Genomic DNA, 23178 nt, shown 5'->3' on the forward strand with positions numbered 1-23178 from the left:
TGCAAGCCAACATCCAGACCCTGAGACCCCGCCTAAGCCAACAGCAGTGCAACCCCCTGCACACCCCATAAAATTCCAAGCTGCAATGAAGCCCCAACCCTAGCACAAGGCAGTCCATGATGTGCCTGGCCAGTGCAGGTTCAGAGGGAAGCTTGGAGCCCCTGTCCAAGTCCAAGCCAAGGCCCCAAGTCCAAGCCCAAGGCAGCCGGCAAGGCTCCTAGCTGGTGTGAGCCCAAGGAGAGGCCCAGAGCCCTCCCCCGATCCTGTAATAAGACCCTGAATCCCTCACAAGGCAGTCCATACAGCACACCTACCTGGTCTGTGTAAACCAGAGCCTCAGCTCAAGCCTGCAGTGAAGACTTGAACTCTAGCACAAGGCAGTCCACTGTGCATCAGGCTGATGTGAGCCCAGAGCTAGACCCAGAGCCCCTATCCAAGCTCAAAGAGAAGTTACAAACCTGAGAGCAAGGGAATCTATAGTGTGCCTGACTTGATCAAACCCAGAATGAAACCTAAAGCCCTTTTCCAATCCTGAGGCTAGACCATGAGCCCCAGCACAGGGTACCTCACAGAGCTCTCAGTTATGCAAGCCATTAGCAGTGGGGGTGGGGGGTGGGGGTTGAATCAGCAGTGGGAGGTGGCTCTGAAGGCTCCCAGCCCACAGGCGAGGATGCCACCTTGGAAGAAATGAAACTTGCAAAAGCCAAGAAATAAAGCTAAGGGTAGCAGCAAGGAAAAACTGAAGTTTAAGAGTGTCCTCTCTACCCTGAGAACAGAGCCCACCTTTAAGATAAAAGTAAAAGTCAAGAAAAAAGATTGGGGAAATGAGCAAACAAACAAACAAACAAAAAAACCCTAATCATAGGAAATTTTTATGGAGACAAAGAAGAGCAAGCTACTGGCCAAGAGGGGACAGTAAAAATAAAGCAAATATACACAAAGAAAAATATGAAATAGTCTCAGGCCCTTGAAAAGTTCAAAAATGACTTTAAAAATCAATTAAGAAAGACAGCGTTAAAATGGGAAATTGAAATGAAGACAATGCAAGAAGAAAATAACAGCTATGAAAGCAGAATTGACCAGATGAAAAAGGAGTTTCAAAAGCTCAATGAAGAAAATCATTCCTTAGAAATTAGAAGTGAGCAACCAAAAGCTAATGATTTCATGAGATATCAAGAAACAATAAAACAAAATCAAAAGAATGAAAAATAAAAACAGAAGAGAATGTGAAATATCTCATTGAAAAAAAAAGTGACCCAGATAATAAATCCAGAAGAGACAATTTAAGACTTATTGGACTATCTGACAAACACTATAAGAAAAAATCTAGAATGATGAGAGGATTGGCAATCATGCCATAGGAAAATATTTTGAAGGAATAGGGCAATATTATAAGGATGACCAACTATGAAAGACTTAGCTACTCTGATAAAGACAGTGATCTAAGATAATTCCAAAGGACCCATGACAACAGATGCTATCCACCTCCAGACTTAGAAATAATGAACATAGATTGACAGATTGAAGCATATTTTTTTGGATTGGGTTGTTGTTGTTGTTGTTGTTAACACAGCTAATATGGAAATTTATTTTGTGAGACTTCATGTGTAAAATTGCTATCATATTATTCACCTCAATGGGCTCAGGAGGCACAGGAAGGAGGGAGAAAATTTAGAACTCAAAATTTCAAAAAAGTGAATGTTGAAAATTTTTAAATGTTATTGGGGAAAAATAAAAATAATCTAGTTGGGCAGGGAGTGGCAATGTCCTGATTTCATTACTTTCTCCAAGAAAACAGCATACTGGGGGCAAATGTGGAGCATTTAGACAGTAGTGTTGATAGGTGTTGTGTGAATAAGGGACTGCAGAGTATTAATGAAATGCCTCTTATTTGTACATGGTAGTTTTTATGTTACTTTCCCAATTAGACAGTGAACTCCTTGAAAGCAAGGAGAGCCTTTTGTGTTTCATGGCATTCCCAATGCTTAGCACAGCTCCTGGCACATAGTGGACACTTAAATGCTTAATAGCTGACTGGTTGACTATAACATCAAGGCTGGGAGCAGGAAAAGAAGTTAAACTAGAACTACACTGATGAACTGGGACAACAGAGAAGTATCCAAGCAACAGTTGTCACAATGGGAATAGAGAACAAGTTCAGCAGCATTAAGTAGTGGGAAAGTCTAAGATTTTGATAGTGGAGCAATTGCAATTTATGACAAAGTTTAAGTCATGACTGGACTTATTGGTGAAAGAAGTAAATGGGTAGTGAAACCACTGAACCTCAGAGTTGGAAGAGACTTTAAAGACCATTTAGTCTGGGCTATATCTGAACAAGTTGTTCAGTTATCTGACTCCTCTTGACCCCATTTGGGGTTTTCTTGGCAAAGATACCAAAGTGGGTTGCCATTTCTCTCTCCAGTTCATTTTCCAGATGAGGAAAATGAGGCAAACAAGGTTAAACAAGTATCCCACGGTCACACAGTTAGTAAGTGTCTGAGGCTAGACTTGAACTCAAAAAGATGAGCCTTCCCAACACCAAGCCTAGTAGTGTTCTATCTAGTGCCCTACTTAGCTGAACAATAATCTCTAACAAATGGCATAGGATTAAAAAAAAGAGAAAGATTGTTATGAGATGGTAAAGGAATGTTCGTCTTCAGTTAGCAGTGGACAGCAATGGTATGCCAACCACCTTGCCTTGAAGCATGAGTTGAGGGGAAATGAGAAAAGTTCAAAAGGAGAAGAGGCATTTGAGAGAAGAATATCTTCAGAGGGGAAGTAGGTTTCTGTCAAACCGAGGCAGTAGAAGGAAGGATTGTGAGAAAGGTTTCAATGGTAAATTTCAGTGTGGAGTGGTAGAATTTTATTGAAATAGAAATGATAATAAAGATAGTGTCAGAGAATTCCAGAAAGACTTGAGTGAACTAATGTAGAGTGAAATAAGCAGAATCTGGAGAATAATTTATAAAATAATATGTAAAGACTAAAAATTACAAAAGACTTTAAAACTCTATCTCTGCATTCAGTAGTCACCTGACAATTCCAGAGGACCCAAGTCCTTTTTGATGGGTTTGAGATAGAGAATGAGAACTACATTTTCAGATATGACCAGTGTAGAAATTTATTTTACATAACTATATATATATATAAATATATATATATATATTTGTTTAAAAGGATTTTTTTAATAGAGGGAATTTGGGGGTAGAGAAAAAACACAAGTTTATTTGAAAACATTAAAGAGGGGGCAGCTAGGTGACACAGTGGATAGAGAGCCAGACCTGGAGTCAGGAGGACCTGGGTCCAAATGTGACCCCAGACACTTCCTAGTTATGTAACCCTGGCAACACTTACCTTGTCCTTGCCCTTCTGTCTTAGAGTTGTTACTAAGACAGAAAGTACGGTTTTATTTTGTTTTTTAAAGAAAAGAAAAGAAAAAAAATAGGGAGAAAAGTTAAGCAATATTATGTGAGCTGCATCATTTCACAATACAATGGAAATCATGGAGAAAGAGAACCAATTTCTAAAAAGTTTGGCAAGGACTCAAATCATATCAACTCAAGTCATTTAGAGATGATACTAGAAGGAGAGGAAATAGATACAAATTTGATTTGCCAGCATTTCTACAGGCATATGCCAGAGAAATGAAAATAGAAGTTAATAAAAGGTAGATCGGGACCAAGTTGTTAAGGACTTTAAAAGTCAGATAAAAGAAATTATATTTGATCCTAAAAGTAACAGAGAGTTATTGGAATTTAATATAAAAAAAAAAAGATAGGGTGTGCTGAAGCCAACTGTACTGGCTCAAAAGCCAATTGTTAAATTTTCAGTGTGAGCATCTGCCCCTCTGAAATGGCAAAGACTGCAGATTCAAGCTTGATTTCTCATTCCGTTGATTACCTAGACATAAGAGAGTAATGGAGAAAATGTCCATAATGCCAATTAAGCATAAGTGTGCCACATAGGCATTTCTTTCAGAGATCACATTATTAAACATTTACCAATACACTCTTGAGTAGAAGAGTTTCATGGTCAGGCACAACAAGTGATATTTCTAAATAAAATTATGCCTTGCTATACTTCCTATTGTATAGCAGAAACCCAAACTTGAGTCATTTTAACTTTAACACAAACTATCTTTGTTTTTTTTTCCAGTCCCCCACCCCATCTTAACAAGCAAAATAGCAAGGACCCTACCCAGATCTTTATAGTACTACAAGAATTACTAGCAGAGGGGCAGCTAGGTGACATAACATATAGAGTGACAGGTCTAGAAATCAGAGGTCCTGGGTTCAAATTCAGACAAAGCCACTTCCAAAATCTGTGACCCTGGACAAATCACTTAATCCCAATTGTCTAGCCCTTACCTCCCTTCTGTCTTGGAATCGATATCGGATTATATTAAAAAAAAAAAAAAGAATTACTACCAGGGCATTTGTGTTTCTCTTTGGAATTCCCTAGCTATGTGAGGTTTTAAGTGGTATGTTCTATCTACTAGACATAGTAGTCATTTCTTCCTCTTTTCTTATTTCTTCTTCTTTCCTACAGCACCAAGCAGAGTACCCAGCATTGACAAGACTCTCAGTAAATGAGTAACAACTACAAGAGAGATGAATTCTAGGGGCTCTATTCTTATTCAGAAGGGGTCCCCAAAGATAACTGAGTCTGCAGCATTACCCTACCCTTTTCAGGTTTCCTTCCTGATGAAGCAAAGTGACCAGGAATTTGCTGTTTCCAATACCAAGGGATTAAAACAGCTGTGATTAAGGTTTGCTGTAAGAGGTAGTGAAGGGAGATCAACTGGAGGAGGGGGGCAGAGTGAGAGAATTTTTAAAAAGAAAAGGAAAGTCTAGAGAGCTGGCCCAACCACTTTGCATTTTGAATAATTAGTTTCCTTTCTTCTACTAATCATCAGTCTTTACCCATAAGGGGAAGGGGAGAAGGAAAGGATGGAAAGTTAGAGGTGTATATTGGGAGAGTTATATTTTATGCATGGCAAAGGAAGAAAGACCCGGCTTTAACCTTGAATAAAAGTAAATAGAAAGGCAGCTTTGGTGAAGAGCTTGGAGAAATGCTCTTTAAATCAGGAAGACTTGGGTTTAAATTCTGTCTCTAACACAAGTAGATTGGGAGATGGAGGCTATCTTTCAATTTGTCAGTCTTTCCTGGAGACTTCTTATAAATGATTGAGGAGGTTTGGATCTGTGTTCGTAGGAAACAAATGGCCATTGGAACAAGTTATCCTTGTCCCCCCCAAAACAATAATATTAAGGGAAAGTTTTCTTACTGGAAATTTGCTATGCTAATAAGATCTCATTAAAAAAATTCCATTCTTGAGGACCACTGTTTTAAGAGGTACTATTTCTCAAATTATCAATATTCCTTTTAATACCACATCAGTTCCTGTTTAAATGAAAATGTCAAATACAGCTTCTTTTTGCTTCCCCTCCATCCTTCTGTTTTTTTTCCAGCCTCTAAGGTTTTGCCCCCAAACTCCCTCCCTTTTGTTATTTCCTCACTGTGGCATAATCAAGCCACAATGAACAATGAGCCTTTTAAATACAACCAACCCCCAAACTGGGGGGAAAACAGAGCTAAGACTAGCACAAGAACCTCCAACTGCCCAGCGTCTTTCAGCTCTCCAATCCATTCTTTCCACAGTTCCCCATAAGCTTCCTAATGTGCTAGCCTAATTATTTCAGTGCCCTGCTCAAAGAACTTCAGGGGCTATGCACCGCCTTTGGAATGAAACCTTAACTTCCTGGCTGGCTATTTAGCTGTGGTGTGCTGGATTCATCTCAAAATGGCTCAGGAGAACTACTGGTCAAATTTTCAGCGTGAACTTTTAGACCTGAGAAATCAACAAATGCTCCCTATCGGGGTTTGAGTTATTGTCTAGACTTAAGAATGTAATGGAGAAAGTATTAATAAAGCAGATAAACTTGAAAGAGTGTCAGAAATGCATTTTTTTCTCCCAGAGAGCTGATGATTAAACATTTACCAGCATGCTCCTCCTTCATCCCCACCTCGCCCTACCTTGGGTGTTAAACATCTCAATATATCTTTCATCTATTATTAGATTGTAAATGAGTGTTGGAATATTTGCCCATTTGAGCAACTGAGAAACTTAATTGTGCCACCCTCTAGAGATGATGCAAACATTAGTGTGTGGTGGGCACTGGTTCCCCCTCCCACTCCCCAAATTCTTAGAGAGACCACAGGTCAAAGATTACAGAGGAATTCACCTTGCCAGACTGGCAGCTGGACAAACACAGGATCCTCTGCCTCTAAGCTTTGGATGTATTTACACTAGCCTTAACATAAGGGGTTATGAGAGCATGAGAGGTACCTCTTGTTTACATCCCAAACACACCAGATCTCTCCAGATAACTTACCCACTTTTATGATCTTTACATCTCAAGTATCACTTATGATCTCAAATATCCCCAGGTTTCTCTAGATGGGTAACTTACCCACCTTTATGATCAGGATGTCATAAACGATGTATGTTTATGTTAAGCCCCCAGACCCAAAGGCACCTATTCTGTTATCTATTCTCCCCTGATTGCCCCCCTGTTCCCATTGTTCATCCCCCCCCCCCACTCTTTCCTTTCCAAGTCATGTAGACCCCATCCCTTTAGGATATAAAAATCCTGAAGTTTTCTCTGTTCAAGAAGGCAGTTGGTCCTGCAGGCTGCCTCCTGCCCATTCAACCTAAATAAATCTCTCTATCTTTAAAGGGTTCTCACCAGAGTTTGTCAATCTTGAAAGGGCACCTTCCCTGGACCAAGGGTTAATCTCCAGCCCCCCACAAGTGGATGTGGCCAGCAACTGCGAAAGATTGTAAAGAGGAACAGTCTCCAGGAAGACAGTGACCACCAGTAGGAAAGAATAGAGTTCTCTGGAGATCTGGGAGCTGATCCCAACTTGGGGGGGGGGGGGGGGGATTGCTATGTAGGTTGTGCCTATTACCCCTAAGGGTTAGCTTGTTTGTTTGTTTCCAGGATACAAAACTCTCTTATCAGGATCATTGTGAAGTCTCCTCCTTGGGAATTGTCCTTATAGATTTCCTTTAGAAAATCCCCAAGTCCACCGTGTCCTGGTCCAGGATGTAACACAACTCCTGTGCTCTGCCCAGCCAGACCGGGGCAGGAAGGAAGTCAGTTAGTTGGCGGATTTGGAGGTGGGAGCAGAGAGAGAGAGTTCCTGCTGTCTACTCCAGCTGGAAGGTGCCCAGGTGAACTGTTGGGGGTACCAGATGTATCTGGAGAAGGGGCTAGCTGCACTTGTGTGATGCACATGAGACTTGGTCTCCCAGTTCTCTGCTGCCCAGCTGGGAATAATGGTACCTGGAGGTTTGGGGGGCGGGGTGAGAGAAAGAAAAGAAAGAGGAGAGCAAAGAGACAGAAAGAGACAGTACCAGATAGACAGAAGCAGAGACAAACTGATCCAAGACAAAGGCAGGCACAGAGACAAAGAGTCAGACACCGCCTGCCTTTCCCTGCCCCCTCCAACCCTTATTCAAGCCTCAGGAGAATAGCAGGCTCAAACTGGGCTTATGGGGAAGAGCTTCTTCCAAGGAAATTCTCTAACTCGGACCTCTAAGTAACCCTGGAGATTCTCCTACATCGCTGGGATTGTCAATGTCACCCCAATCAGAGATTTTATTTGTGAGCGCTGCAGTCTTCTCCCTGCCTATTGTGTCAGAGGGCTGAGTCCCAGGCGCTCCCACTGACCCCATTAGACATCAGACATTCCCCCTGGCCTGCAGGAGCAGCGCTGAGGGGCGTGGCGGGATCAGAAGCCCCAGACAAAGCTCAGAGGCCAAAGCCAGCCCCGGGTGCTGGTTGAGATGGCAAAGGAAGTTGAGCAGAGACATAGAAGGAAAGAAGTTCTGATATTAGTAAGCCAGCTGTAGATCAGATTTTGATAGCCGCTAAGAGGAAGTGGCTGGGGTGGGAAAGAGGGTGTGGGCCCCCACAGCTCTGTTTGACGGGCCTTTCTTTGGTTTAGCTGTGTTGTATTTATTTAGACATTTTTATGCTTTTGGGGGAGAAGGGCGAGGATATAAGAGCCCAGAGGAAACATAGTGCCTTCCTCTTTACAGACTCCTGTTTTCACCCAGCCAAAGCCAGCAGCACCTCCTCTTGAAATGAAAATATGGAAGGAAGTAATAAGGCTTTGCAAGTTCTTCTAGCTCTTCATTTAAGGCACGTTGCTAATTACTGCTTCTAGCTGATGCCTTCCCAGCAGGTACCTCCAGAGAAAGATGAGCAATTCAAAAACTCTCAGACTCCTGATTGGGGGTAAGGAGAGGTATTCCTTAAACCCACCCTTTGTTGTTCAGTTGTTTCAGTTGTGTCTGACTCTCCATGGCCCCATTTGGGGTTTTCTGGGCAAAGATACTGATGTGGTTTGCCATTTCCTTCTCCAGCTCATCTTAGAGATGACAAAAAACTGAGGTCAACAGGGGTAAGTGACTTGGCCAGGGTTTCATAGTTAATAAATGTCTGAGGGCAAATTTGAAATCAGATCTTCCTTATTCCAGGCTTAGTGATCTTATCCACTGGATCACTTAGTTGCCATAAACTCACCCTACTTGCCCCAAAATGTCCTCCTAAGAGTGGGGAGAACTTTGACATTTATAAAAATTATAATCAGGAAAAAATAAAGTAATAAAATATACAAAGAAAAAATTATAATTAGGAAAAATCATTATAATCAGAATAAGTATAGCTAAGGCATGAGGGGGCCTGATTTCAAATAGCACAACTAAGATTCAGAATCCTAGATTTCTGGGCTTTAGGAGATAAATAACTGTGGTTTAGTAGAAAGAACTTTGGAGTCAGGGGATCTGGGTTCAAATCTTGATTTTTATGCTTATTACCTGTGTGACATTGGAGAAGTAATTTAACTTCCCCATAACCTCAGTTTCCTTATTTGAAAAATTAGGGAGTTGCTGTAGATGGCCATTGAGGTCCCTTTCATTGCTACATGGACTCTGAATCACTTCAGCAGAGAAACAAGGTAAGGGAAACAGGGTGAGCCCAAAGAGGAATAAGCATGACTTTGGGGAACTAACCTAATCCAAGTACAACTGTATATATGGTGGTTTTGGGGGGGGAAATGAGCACTGGATCCAGAACCTTCTTTGATCCAGCTATAGTGACCTTCTCTCTATTGTTACACATAGCTCTCCATATCCCATCCCTCTGCTTTTGTACCAATAGTTCTCCATGTCTGGAATATACTCCACCTATTTACTCTGCCTAAAAGAATCTTCCTTCCAGACAGGGCTGAGGCAGCATCTGCTTTTTTAATTTTTTTTTATTTGGTCATTTTCAAACATTATTCCTTGGTTATAAAAATCATATTCTATTCCTCCCTCCACTCCCCCCGCTCTTCCTGTAGCCCATGCTCAATTCCACTGGGTATTACTTGTGTCCTTGATCAGAAACTATTTCCATGCTATTGGTGTTTGCATGAGTCTACATCCCCAGCTATATCCCCTCCAACCATATATTGAAGCTGTTGTTTTTCTTCTGTGTTTCTACTCCCACAATGTTTCTTCTGAATGTGTATTCCTCTTTCTCATAGATTCCTCCAAGTTGTTCAGGATCACTGCATTGCCACTAATGGAGAAGTCCATTACATTCTATTGTACCACAGTGTATCACTCTGTGTACAATGTTCTCCTGGTTCTGCTCCTCTCACTCTGCATCACTTCCTGGAGGTCATTTCAGTTCACATGGAATTCCTCCACAAAGAGCACAGCTACGAATATTCTTGTACAAGTCTTTTTCCTTATTATCTCTTTGGGGTACAAACCCAGCAGTGCTATGGCTGCATCAAAGGGCAGACAGTCTTTTATCACCCTTTGGGCATAGTTCCAAATTGCCCTCCAGAATGGTTGGATCAATTCACAACTCCACCAGCAATGAATTAATGTCCCCACTTTGCCACATCCCCTCCAGCATTTATTACTTTCCATAGCTGTCATGTTAGCCAATCTGCTAGGTGTGAGGTGATACCTCAGAGTTGTTTTGATTTGCATCTCTCTGAGTATAAGAGATTTAGAACACTTTTTCATGTGCTTATTAATAGTTTTGATTTCTTTGACTGAAAATTGCCCATTCATGTCCTTTGGCCACTTATCAATTGGAGAATGGCTTGATTTTTTTGTACAATTGATTTAGCTCTTTGTAAATTTGAGTAATTAGACTTTTGTCAGAGGTTTTTGTTATGAAGTTTGTTTCCCAATTTGTTACTTCCCTTCTAATTTTGGTTACATTAGTTTTGTTTGTGCAAAACCTATTTAATTTGATGTAATAAAAATTATTTATTTTACATTTTGTGACTTTTTCTAAGTCTTTCTTGGTTTTAAAATCTTTCCTTTCCCAAAGGTCTGACATGTATACTATTGTGTTCACATAATTCACTTACAGCATCTGCTTTGAAGCCTTTCCTGGTTCCCAACCCTCAACAAACTTCTAGTGCTCTTCTACTCAAACTAGCTAATTTTTCATATATATTTATTTTATATGTATTTATTAATTTTATCTGTGCGATCTATGTATTTTTATGTATGCTGGTTTTCCCTACCCCATTAGAATATAAGTTGATTTGGAAAAAGGATTGTTTTATTCTTTGTACTTGTATCCACAGCATCTAGTAGAGTACCTGGAAATAGTAGGCATGGCGCATGTGGATTTATAGATTCATTGAGCCTCAGTTTCCTTATCAATAAAATGGAGATTTGGAAAAAAGAAAAGAATTAAAAAAATTTTAATTAAAAAAAAAAGAATATACAACCTACCTCATAGGATTGTTATAAAGATCAAATTAGGTACTGTATTTTTTAAGCCTTAACAGATTATATAAATATTAATCATCCCCTCACTATTTCTTATCTATTTGACTTTGGACTAGTCATTTTAACTTCTTTGGGCCTCAGTTTCCTTATCTGAAAAAGGGAGGAGAGTTGGACTAAATAATCTCTTCTAACAGTAACGATCTAGGAACATAAATTATGAAACATTTCCATAGGGGTCCTTTGTCTTTCTTTAACCTTTTTGGTGTCTATACTTCATGGTGTTATCATTTGGTTAGGGGGCACAGTTGAGTAACTTTGAGGTTGTAACCCAGTTTTGAGCATGCTGTTTCTCTAACTCAGACTATCCCCTACCACTTGGGTGAGATTAGTCTCCTTAAATATAGTGGCTATCTGTCTTTAAAAGTAGTAGAAAACCATGCTGGTGGCTCTTTCTTTCCACCATCTTTTGTCTGCTCTTCCATGAACTGAATTGATGAAGGGGGTAGGGTCTTATCGTTCCCCTGACACCCCTCATTTACCCTGGCTCCCAGAAATGGGCCTGCTTGTTTTTGTTCTATGTTGTTTATCCTCTGGATCGGTGGGACCCAGGAGTTCAAGCCTTGAAGAGCTTGGGGGCAGGATTATAGGAGGGTTAGTGAAGCAAGGCAGCCAGGCTTGGAAGCCTGATGAAGCCATGGCACGTGGGACTTCAACCCCAAAGAGGTTTCTGGATTTCTTACTTGGGACTTTATGGAAACCTAGAACCTAAGTCATGAATCTCGTCCTCTTCCCTTCCTTGGAGAAAAGAAGGAATTATACCTCTCATGTTCCAGGGGAAGTATGTTTGTCTATGTGTAATTATACCTCCTGAAGTAAATATATTCCTTGCAAAGATTTTTTTTACCAGGTTATAAACCCCATTTTCTAATCACAATCTAGTCAGAATCTAAGGTTAGAAGAGAGTTGGGGAGTCTCCTCATTCTTACTGCTTGCCCTATTTCCTTTTAGACATCACCCCCCATCCCTGTGGGGTTTTCAACACTAGTACTACTTTTGATCCTCTACTGTGACTAACAAGCACCCACCCCCTTTCCCAAAAGACTGTCAAAGCCAATAAAACAAACATTTTTGTTCCTCTCTGGCAGTTGATTTCAGGGCCTCCTTTTCTTTGATTCAGAACTGTATTTGGCTATGCCACTGACTGACAAACCTAAGGCATTGCTGATCAGAAGGTAGTTTCTACCCTCCAGAATGGTTGCAGCTGAATCAAGAGTATTTAGAGTCTGCATGCTGCTGCTCTAATTCAGCAAAGCCTTTGCTTTCTGTGAGTCAGTGAAAATATTCAAATATTGTGTCAAAATTGGGCCCTAGCCCTGTCACTGGAGTGGGGGGCCACCCCCTGTGGAGGCTAGTTAGATCAGTGTGGATGAGAATGAGGAGAAGCAAGCCTGCTTCCAGAGAGTCAAAAATGAAGTAACCTACCCACCTCCTGACAGAAGTGATTGGTTCAAGATGTAGAATGGGACCTACATTTTTGGACAAGGACAATGTGAGAGTTTGTTTTGCTTGACTATATGTTACAAAAGGGCAGTTAAGTGGCACAGTGGATAGAGCACTGTGTCTGCAGGCAGGAAGATTCATCTTCCTCAGTTCAAAGCTGGCCTTGGACACTTACTAGCTGTGTGACCCTGGGCATGTCACTTAACCCCATTTGCCCCAGTTTCCTCATCTGTAAAATGAGCTGGAGAGGGAAATGGTACACCACTCCAGGATCTTTAAGAAGAACCTCAAATGGGGTCAGCTCCAAAGAGCTGGACATGACTGAAATGACTGGACAATAAATATGTTACAAAGGTTTTATTATATTTTATTTTTAATTTAGAGCAGAAGGAAGGAGAAAATAAATGCTTATTCATAAAAAAAAAGAGAATAGGTAAGCAAGTCTTAGTTTCCATTGGCCACAGTATTCTTTTCTACTGTCTATTTTTTGTTCTTTGTGTTTTGGGGATAAGAAACTAGGTTTCTGAATTGTATGAAGAAAAGTCTGTAAAATGCTCCAGAGAACATTTGCCACAAAGTCGTCATCAGCATGATTTTACCCAGATGACCTGATAATTCAATACTGCATTTCATGCTGTAAATGTATAGTAATTGCATTCAGAAGACTGGCTTTTTTAAATCAAGTCCAGCAAACGGAAATATCTTTGCAAAAACACAGAGGACTGATTGTTTTTATTCAGGCTCCATAGATCTCAGCCACAAACCTCCAAGTTGGTTTTTAATACTTGTTCTTTCCCCTCACCCTCCAATTGTTGGGAATGTAGTTAGATGCTCTGACTTTAGTCCACAGTACTTCCAAAGAATTCTCAGTTAATTTCCCTCCTTTCTGATAGCTTTGAAAGGAGCAGTGAGATACCCCAGAGCCGTGATGAGCCCAGATAGGTCATCTCTGCAAGAGCAAAAGCTGAGGGAAGTATTAACATTTATCACACTGGCAAAAAAGGAAGTATGTCACTGTTGTGTTGTGGGGTAACCAGAGGCAACAAAGGCAACAAACCACAGAAGGCAGTGTGGTTGAAAAACAGGGAAGGTTCAAGCTGCCGCTATCAGAAGGCTTATAAAACATTAACCTGGTGGGTGTGTGTTCCTATTTTCCTCAGGGGAGAGACATAGGATCTAAAAAAAAAAAAATCTCAAAGCCTTACAGTGGCACCAAATGCCAGGTGGAATGAGAAGACTGAGATGATGGGAGAAAATACAGGTCAAAAGTCAACTCTTGGTGACTCCAGGATTTGGGAGGAAGACAATATGATAACTGCCTTCTAATTCATGAAGGGTTAACATGTGAAAGTGTGCAGAACCAGAGCAACAGATAGAACAGCCAAGAAGCAAAGCAAAATTTGATATAAGGAAAAATTTGCCAACAATTTAAAATTTTCTATAAGTAGAATAAAATATTTTAAGAGATAATGAGCTACTTTTTACTGGAGGTCTTTGGCTAGAGGCTAGGTGACCATTTTTTGATTATGTTTTAGAAAACCTTCCTTTTTTAGGTAGGAGTTAGACCAGATAGCTGCTGAGGTCCCTTTCAGCTGTCTCAAATTCGGTGTGACCCAAGTCCATTTGTATGGGACTCTTCATTTATGGAGATCATTTCATGCCAGTGTGAGGGGCAAAGTTGGTGAAAGTGGGAGAGAAGAGAAATTCAGTCTCCTCCATCTCTTTGGTATCTCTTGCCTCCCACACTGACAGGGAAGATCTGAAAAGATTTAAGGGATTCTAACCTCTCTTCAGGGATATGATGGAAGAAAAACTCAAGGAAAAAGCCAACATAAGAACGGGTAGACTCCATCATATCCCTACCCTAGGCTTACAACAATAAAGATTTCAGGGAATTTCTCCTTTGAATGAGATCTGGGACTTTCTGTTTGTCTATATTGTCTGGCATATATGCTTGTATATTTTTTTCTCTGATTTCTATTTTGCTATCTACTTGAGTAAATAGGTTTCTTTGCTATTTGTTCTGTGTGTTCATTGTGGAACTGATATTTGGTAGGAAGTGGGGGGCTCAAATCTAGGATACAAGCTAGGGACCCCTCCTCCTTGTTAAGAAACAGGGATCAGGAGTTTAGTTTAAACCTTAAAGTCACTTCCCTACACCAATAATATTTAAAGGAGCAGATAGATATAATTCTAGCCCAGAACCACTTCTTTCTGAGAAGAGAAGAGATTCCTGATCTCCTTCCTGGCAGAAACCAATCTCCCTCGGTGATAAGTAGAGGGAGGAAATGTATATCAACTAGAGATATATCTATGTTTGCCTCCCTTGAAGCCAAATTGAGACAACTTTGTTTTATGAGTATTTGTTTAAAAATATCTATATGAATCTAGAGCAAAGTGAATTTGGTGAAGCTGAGTCATGTTGAATCAGAGGCCAAAGGATTGGTGGTAGGAAAGCAAACTGTTGCCTCATAGAGGGATTTTTAGCCTGGGGTAATGATTTTGTGGGGACAGTAAACTTGGGGAAAATTATGCCTTAATTTTCACTAGCCTCTAAAACTGGATGTTAACATTTTTTTCCAGTTATGAATGTAGACAACAATTACAATAGTATTAGGCTTCTTCATACTGCCAAAGGTATTTAACACACACAAAAAAGATTAAAAAAAAAAAAACCCAGGGCCTCACAAAGTTTGTATTGTTAGACTGCAATATGTTTATTCATCTTTGTATTCTTTCAGTGACAATAGCAAACTTAATATCTGCTGAATGAATGAATGAATATGAATGAAAAGTTTGCCTGCCTGCTTCTATTCCCAGCTTCACTAAAGAATGCCTGTGTAACTGAGTAAATTATTTAACCTATCTATGCTTCCTTCCTCCTTCTTGTCCTTCCTCCTCCTCTGACCTCTGCCAGACTCTAAAAATTGAGATATATCACTAGCATGATACTTCTTATATTTGATCAGATAATGTCAATTTAAGACTTTTTTATTTTAATTTTTAATACTTTTTAGATTACTTGTCAATATAATTTTAAATATTCATTTTTGGACATTTGGCAACCCATGTGCTATCTCTCTCCCACCCCTCCCCAAGAAAGCAGGTAATATGATATAGGTTTTACATTTATTATCATATAATACATATTTCCATGTTTGTATTTTGTGAAATATTGCTTACAATAGAGAACAAAGTTAAGGGAAGAAATAATGTGAAGAATGACCAGTTTCAATCTGCATTTGAACCCCGTTTGCTCCCTCCTTCTATGGTGGTGGATATTCTTTTTCATCATGAGTCCCTTGGAGTTGTCCTAGATCCTTGCTTTGTTGAAAATAGGTAAGTCATTCACTGTTGATCATCATACCTTGTGGTTGTTACTCTGTACAATGTTCTCCTGATTCTACTCACTTCCCTTTGCATCAGTCTTTTACAAAATCTAAGCCAATATCTTTTTAAATGAGTTTAGTGATGAATTCCTAATAATGTCTTCAGCTGACTTATGGCTAGATGTCTGTGGAAGGTATAATCCCATTCATATAATTTAACTTAAATATGTCTTAGTTGATATGTGCATAGAACAATCCCATAAAGATCTTATAGAAATAAGAAAGAAGGTTTTAATAGTCCATAGTTGCTGATGTCTTCTTGCTTTCTTAAAAATAATAATAAATGTACTATCTGTGAATTTTTACATTCTTTTGGAACCCTTTTCCCTTTCAGATCTCTCGAGTATCAACTCATGAATGCTTTTCAAGTTTATTTGCTTTTACTTGAAATATCAAAAAAATTGCAAACATGAGGTGTCCAACAACTAGGAGATATCTAAACAAATTATGGTATAGTATAGGAATATGATGAAATATTATTTTACCATATGAATACAAAATGGGAAGAATTCGAAGACACATGAGAAAACTTACATTTAATGGTAACAAAAGCAGGATCAAAAGAATACTACACACATTTAATGCAGTTATATAGTTAAAGACAAGATTAATAAATTTGTGTAGTGAGTATATAAAAGTAGGAAAACAAGGATAATGTGAATATTACCATGTTAAAGTAAATACCTACATTTTGGGGAGTGGAACTTCCTTTTTAGGAACTATTTCATTTTTTCTTCATATCCAAAGTGGCTACCATAGTACCTGCCACAGAGTTGACATTAATAAATGTCTGATGATTTATTAATTGGTGTTCGTTTTCAGGCATACGTTCAATCATTTACAGTCCTGTGAGGATTTTTGTTTCATTTTGTCTACTTATTTTTTCATTTTCTTATTATTCCCTTTGTTCTTCCCAATATATTCAGATATCTATACTTGTTAACTCACCCACCCTGGAAATACAGCTGCCATTCTAATGACTGATCAACAGGGAAGCTTTGATTTTCTCTGTTTCTGAAGTCTACCCTTCCTTTGGTTGCCTGGTGGCCCTCTGCTTCCAAGTGCCAGACTTTGTGTGATATCTAATCTTAGCTTTACTGGGGCTCATAACTCCCTAACTAATCTAAAAGACCCAGCTTACCCAGCAACGACTGTTGGTATGCATTGCCACAATTGGATCAAAAAATACATTTAAATTGTGAAACCTCTAGTGTTGATTTATATTACACATATATGAGCAGGTTCAGCCCCTATTTCCAAGTGTATCTGCTATAATGGTGGTGGAACCAAAAGTGAGGCTATCCTTGGTGAAAATGTGATAAAAGATGAAGCAAACTTTTGAAGATGATTTTCTTTTTCTTTTTTAATATAACTTTTATTGAACACAAAAGAAAAAATACAGAAAGGGTCCATATCCAACTTTATGTACAATGAAGAGAAAATCACTGCTATCCCTTCCCACTCCTACTTCCATTTCTATCTTAGTCCCTAAGGTCCCTGGGTATGGTTATTCCCCTTCCATTTTCTATTCCCAGTAAGCGATACTTCATCTTTTTAATCTCTATCTTGATTTGTGGTTCCTTCAGCTCCCAGCATTCCCTAGAATTTCTCTGCTCCTATCTAGCCGTAACTATTCTGGTATCGTTGTGGCTGCTTCTCCCCAAATTGAAGGCTGCACAACTGACTAGGAATGTACTTTGCTGATTGTTTATTGATTTAAAAACATATACATTCATATTTTTTTAACTTGATAAAATAAAATTCAGCCTTAAGAGTGTTTCTAAAAATGTATTTATTAAAATTAAATAAAATTTTTGTATAGATTCTAAGGATCCAGTAAGTCTATGAGATAGCATTGTTTTTTTTTTTAATTTGAATTAATTTATTTAGTCAATTTAGAACATCATTCCTTGGTTACAATAATCACAGTATTTCCCTCCCTCCCCTCCACCCTCTTCCCCAGAAACCAACACATAATTTCATTGGGTATTACTTGTGTCCTTGATCAGAACCTATTTCCATGTTGTTGTTTACACTAGGATGTTCATTTGGAGTCTACATCCCCAACCATATTCCTTCGACCCATGTAGTCAAGCAGTTTTTTTTCCTTCGGTGTTTTTGCTCCCACAGTGTTTCCTCTGGATGTGGATAGTGGTTTTTCTCGTAGTTTCCTCCAGGTTGTTCAGGATCACTGCATTGCCACTAATGGAGAAGTCCATTACATTTGATTCTACCACAGTGTATCAGTCTCTGTGTACAAGGTTCTCCTGGTTCTGCTCCTCTCACTCTGCATCAATTCCTGGAAGTTGTTCTAGTCCCCATGGAATTCCTCTACTTTATTATTCCTTTGAGCACAATAGTATTCCATCACCAACATATACAATTTGTTCAGCCATTCCCCAATTGAAGGGCATCCCCTCATTTTCCAATTTTTGGCCACCACAAAGAGCGCAGCTATGGATATTCTTGTACAAGTCTTTTTACTTATTGTCTCTTTGGGGTACAAACCCAGCAATGCTATGTCTGCATCAAAGGGAAGGCAGTCTTTTAGCGCCCTTTGGGCATAGTTCCAAATTGCCCTCCAGAATGGTTGGATCAATTCACAACTCCACCAGCAATGAATTAATGTCCCCACTTTGCCACATTCCCTCCAACATTCATTACTTTCCTTCACTGTCATGTTAGCCAATCTGCTAGGTGTGAGGTGATACCTTAGAGTTGCTTTGATTTGCATTTCTCTGATTATAAGAGATTTAGAACACTTTTTCATGTGCTTATTAATAGTTTTGATTTCTTTAGCTGAAAATTGTCTATTCATGTCCCTTGCCCATTTATCAATTGGAGAATGGCTTGATTTTTTGTAAGCATTGTTTTTTTTTAAATCTACCCTCAAATCCATTTATCTCACTCAGAAGTTATTCTTCGTTTAAATCTAGGGTTTTCTTCTTGGTGTTTTGATTTGATTTTTATTTTTATTTTTTCCAAGTATACAACACTAGGAATTTATTATATCTTCCTTCCCCAAGCCAGAGATAGAGATAACTTTTTTTAGTGATCTGCTAAGTAGAGACATTCAGTTCATTTCAATTTAACAAGCATTTTTTAAAACCCATAGTATGTACCTGGCACTCTACTAGGCACAAAGGAGCCAAATACAGAATGAAAAATAGTCTCTATCCTCACTACTCATAAGAAGTTGACATTTTACAGGGGTAGAGAGAGAACAATATTTGTGCAGCTCAGTAAACACAAGATAATTCAAGGGAGTGGACACTAATAACAAAAGTGAGCAGGAAAGGCTTCCCCTGGAAAGTGGTACTGGATTTGAGTATGGAAAGAAGCTGAGGATTCTAAGAGGCAGTGTATTCTAGGCATTCAGGACAGTCTGTACAAAGGGCCAGAGGTTTGTTGTTGCTCTTCAGTTGACTCTTCCTGTTTCCATTTGAGGATATAAAAGTAGTTTGCTATTTCCTTCTCCAGCTCATTTGACAGATAAGGAAACTGAAGCAAGCAGGGTCAAGTGAGTTGCCTAGGATCACATTGCTAGTAAGGTAGGATCTTAACTCTCGTCTTCCAGACTCAGCACTATATACTGCACCATCTAGCTTCTAAGCGATGCTAGAGATGGAGTTAGGAATTTAGGGAATAACAAATAGTCCTGTTTGGCTTGAACACAGGGTACATGAAGGAGAGTCATAAGAAATCACTCTAAAAGGTAGTTTCCATTTCTATCTAGACTATGAAAAACTCTAAACGCTAAAATCAGGAGTTTGTTTTTTGTGTTGGAAGTAACAAGGAACCACTGAACATTCTTGTACAAGGCTTGGATGATAGAACTGTGCTTTGGGAAGATTATACTTGGCAGCTGACTAGGAGATAGACTGGAGAAGGGAGAGACTAGAAGCAGGGACCACTCAGGGTGTTATACTTTGATGGTCCAAGAAAAGGCTAACAAGTCCAGAACTATGGAAGGGATAATGTGAGGGGAGAGAAGAGGCTGGTTCCAAGACATTTTGTACAGGAAGAATTGACAAGATATACTAACAATTGTAGGTGGAGAATATGTGAGCAGAGTCTGGCATAACTTGGCATCAATAGATTTATAAAACAGGGAGAAATATGCCCAACTAAAGATCATGGATAATCAGAGATTTAAAGATTTAGAGATAAAATAGACCTTAGAGTTATGAAATCTAATCTGTTCATTTTTAAAGTGATTAATCAGAGGCAGGGAGAAGTGAAGTGACTGACTTGCCAAGAGATATACAAGTAATGAATATCTGCAGTGGGATGTGAACTCAGGTCTTCCTACGTTGAGTCCAACATTTCATCTACCCTACTGTGTTCCCAGGAGTCATGGAAAATATCCTGCCAGTCACACACACACACACACACACACACACACACACACACACACACACACACACTACACCACACATGCCACTAGTTGATTGTGAAGTTCTATAGTTGCACTCCAAATGACCTCCTCAGGGAAATATATATATATTTTTAGTCATTTCAGTCATATCTGACTCTTCATGACCCCATTTGAGTTTTCTTGGCAAAGATACTGGAGTGGTTTGCTGTTTCCTTCTCCAGTTTACTTTACAAATGAGGAAACTGAGAAAATAGAATTAAATGAATTGCCCAGGGTTACACAGCTACTAAGTGTCAGAAACCAGATTTGAACTCAGGAAGATGAGTCTCCCTGACTGCAGGATCAGCTCTCTAGCTGACCCTCAAGGAAATAGAGCAATGCAAAAGGAAAAAAAATGGATAAAGAACACACAGTGCCTAGATAATGGCTGGATGGACATCTTATCTGCAGTATAATTGCATCTTGGATGCTCATTGAGTAAGAAGGAAAGATCTTATCAGGAAAACTGCCCTGTGCATTGTTTAAAAAATAAAGTTTATTGACATTATGGGGCATCAAAGCAGTTGGTATGGGGCTGGCCTTGCTGAGTGCTTTCAATACCAAACGGTTTATTGCTGTAAAAGCCCGTCTCCAGAACACGCTGATGCTGCTGTGGGGCACTGAATCATGGAACCCCACAATGTTAAAGACTCCTAATTATAAGTAACAAAAACAGGGTAATGAACAGATGCAAGGTAGTTTTAGAAAGTTAAAGGATGTTGTCAATGATGACTTGCGTACAATAGTCAAGTCAATAAGCATTTATTAACACTAAGATGTGCCAGGCACACTAAGTCCTGGAGATACAAAGAAAATTAAAAGTAGTATTTCCAGTCAAGAAACTCCCAATCTAATGGGGGAGACAACATGCAAGCAACTATATATACAAATAAGCTAAAGATAATAAATACAAAGAAACCTCAGAAGGAAGGTACTAATATGAAGGAGTGGGAAAGACTTCTTGCAGATGTTAATTTTACTAAGACTTGAAGGAAGCCAGGGAAGCTAGGCGATGAGATGAGGGAGAGAATTCCAGGCATGGAGAAAAGCCAGGGAAAATGCTTGGAATCAAAAGATGGGAGTGGGGAGGAACAACTAGGACTCTAGAGCAATTGGTTAATAGTCTAAATCAGGGGTTCCCAAACTTTTTACACAGGGGGCCAGTTCACTGTCCCTCAGACCTTTTGGAGGGCCGGACTATAAAAATAATAAAAAAAAAAAAACTATGAACAAATCCGTATACCCCTGTCTGGGATAGTGGAGGCTGCATCACTGCCACCACTATACCAGGCAGCAGTCTACACAGTGTGTAATCCCCTCCCCCAAATTGCTCCTCACCATGCTGACATTTTCCATTGTGCAACCACATAATCCTTTGCAGGCTCCTCGTTTAGTTACTCTCAGAACAAGGTGCCACACAAAGAATTATGTCACTGGAAGTAGTACTGAACGTGAGTGACACCGTGCTTTGTGGCGCTGCCACATACAGTGCTCCTCTCACTGACCACCAAAAAAAGAGGTGCCCCTTCTGGAAATGCAGTGGGGGCTGGGTAAATGACCTCAGGGCCCACAGGCTGTAGTTTGGGGACCCCTGGTCTAAATGAAGGACAATAAAGTATAAGAAAACTAGAAAGATAGAAAGGGGCCAGGTGGTAATGGGCTTTCAAAGCTAAATTTATTGTTTTGTTCAGTTGTTCAATCATGTCCAACTCTTTGTGTCCCCAGGAACCATCATAGCACACCAATACTGTCTCCTGGGTTTTCTTGGCAAAGAAACTGAAATGGTTTGCCATTTCCTTCTCTAGTGGTTTAAGGCAACCGAATAAGTGACTTCCCCAGGGTCACAAAAGCTAACAAGTATCTGAGGCCAGATTTGCATTTAGAACCTCCTGATGCTAAGCCCAGAACTCTATCCACTGAGCCATCTTAGCTGCCTCCAAAAGCCAAAGAGATGATTTGATAACAGAGAATCCCTAGAGTTAATTGAATTTATTAAATAATAGAATTTATTAAATGATAGGACAGCAGAAAGTTTCTTTAATTTGTTTTATCAATTACACATAAATTTCCACATACGTTTTCCAAAGTTACATGATCCAAATTGTTTCCCTTCCTCCCCATTCCCAGAGCTGGCAAGCAATTTGATCTGGTATATACTATCAAAGAAAGTTGTGTTTTGTTTGTTTTGAAACCATGACTGTCTGCCTTGGAATCAAGTATCTGGTAAGGGCTAGGCAATGGGGTTAAGCAACTTGCCCAAGGTCACATAACTAGGAAGTGTCTGAGGTCATATTTGAACCCAGGACCTTCCCTCTCCCAGCCTTGCTCTTTCCATTGCACCAACCACCCAGCTGCTCTTAGTATTAAGTTTCTTAAGCATTTCACCTAATCTTGTCCAATTTTAGACTCGTTTCTATAGTCATCTCCAATCTCCATTTCGCCCTCAACCATAACTTTCTAACCCTGGCCCTGAGAGCAGTGATCAAATCAGCATTATCAATGTAGCTGCACTTTGTTCAGTTCTGAATGCTACATTATATATATATATATACACATACATATACACATATACATATATATATGTATATATATATATATACATACATATATTTAAAATTTATTGACTCAGGGACAGCTAGGTAACTTACTGGAAAGAGAGCCAAGTCTGGAGTTGGTACAACCTGGGTTCACCTCAGACACTTCCTAGCTTTGTGATCACTGGCAGGTCACTTAACTCCAACTGCTTAGCTCTTACCACTCTCCTGCCTTACACCCAATCCTTAGTATTAATTCCAATCCAGAAGGTATGGGTTTTAAAAAAATTATTGATCTCTTTTGTTTTTATGTTAAAGTCACTTTTGGCTATACCACTTTTCAGACCTATTACTTTCTGACTTTCTTGTCAAAAGTCCAAAATGTTTCTCCCTGGCTATTTGTGATAGAGGCTGGCACTAGAGAAAAAGTGCCAGACTGAAGAGTATATGAAATTGATCACCTCAACGGGGGAGGGGCCCCAGGAGTGGAGCTCCGGAGGAGAGAAGAAAGTCAGGTTGACTCAC

At 39.6% G+C, this 23178-nt stretch overlaps 1 long non-coding RNA gene across 1 annotated transcript; it reads left to right on the plus strand.

Annotated features, from left to right (window-relative positions):
• Positions 1-8020: 8020 nt before the first annotated feature.
• LOC103101000 (uncharacterized) lies at positions 8021-10349 on the plus strand. The gene is made up of 3 exons (XR_008912588.1): positions 8021-8472; positions 8953-9027; positions 9598-10349. It is a non-coding gene; the product is annotated as an uncharacterized LOC103101000 (long non-coding RNA).
• The last annotated feature ends 12829 nt before the right edge of the window (positions 10350-23178 follow it).

The sequence above is a fragment of the Monodelphis domestica genome, chromosome 5, assembly GCF_027887165.1.
Source record: "Monodelphis domestica isolate mMonDom1 chromosome 5, mMonDom1.pri, whole genome shotgun sequence".
Taxonomy (NCBI): domain Eukaryota; kingdom Metazoa; phylum Chordata; class Mammalia; order Didelphimorphia; family Didelphidae; genus Monodelphis; species Monodelphis domestica.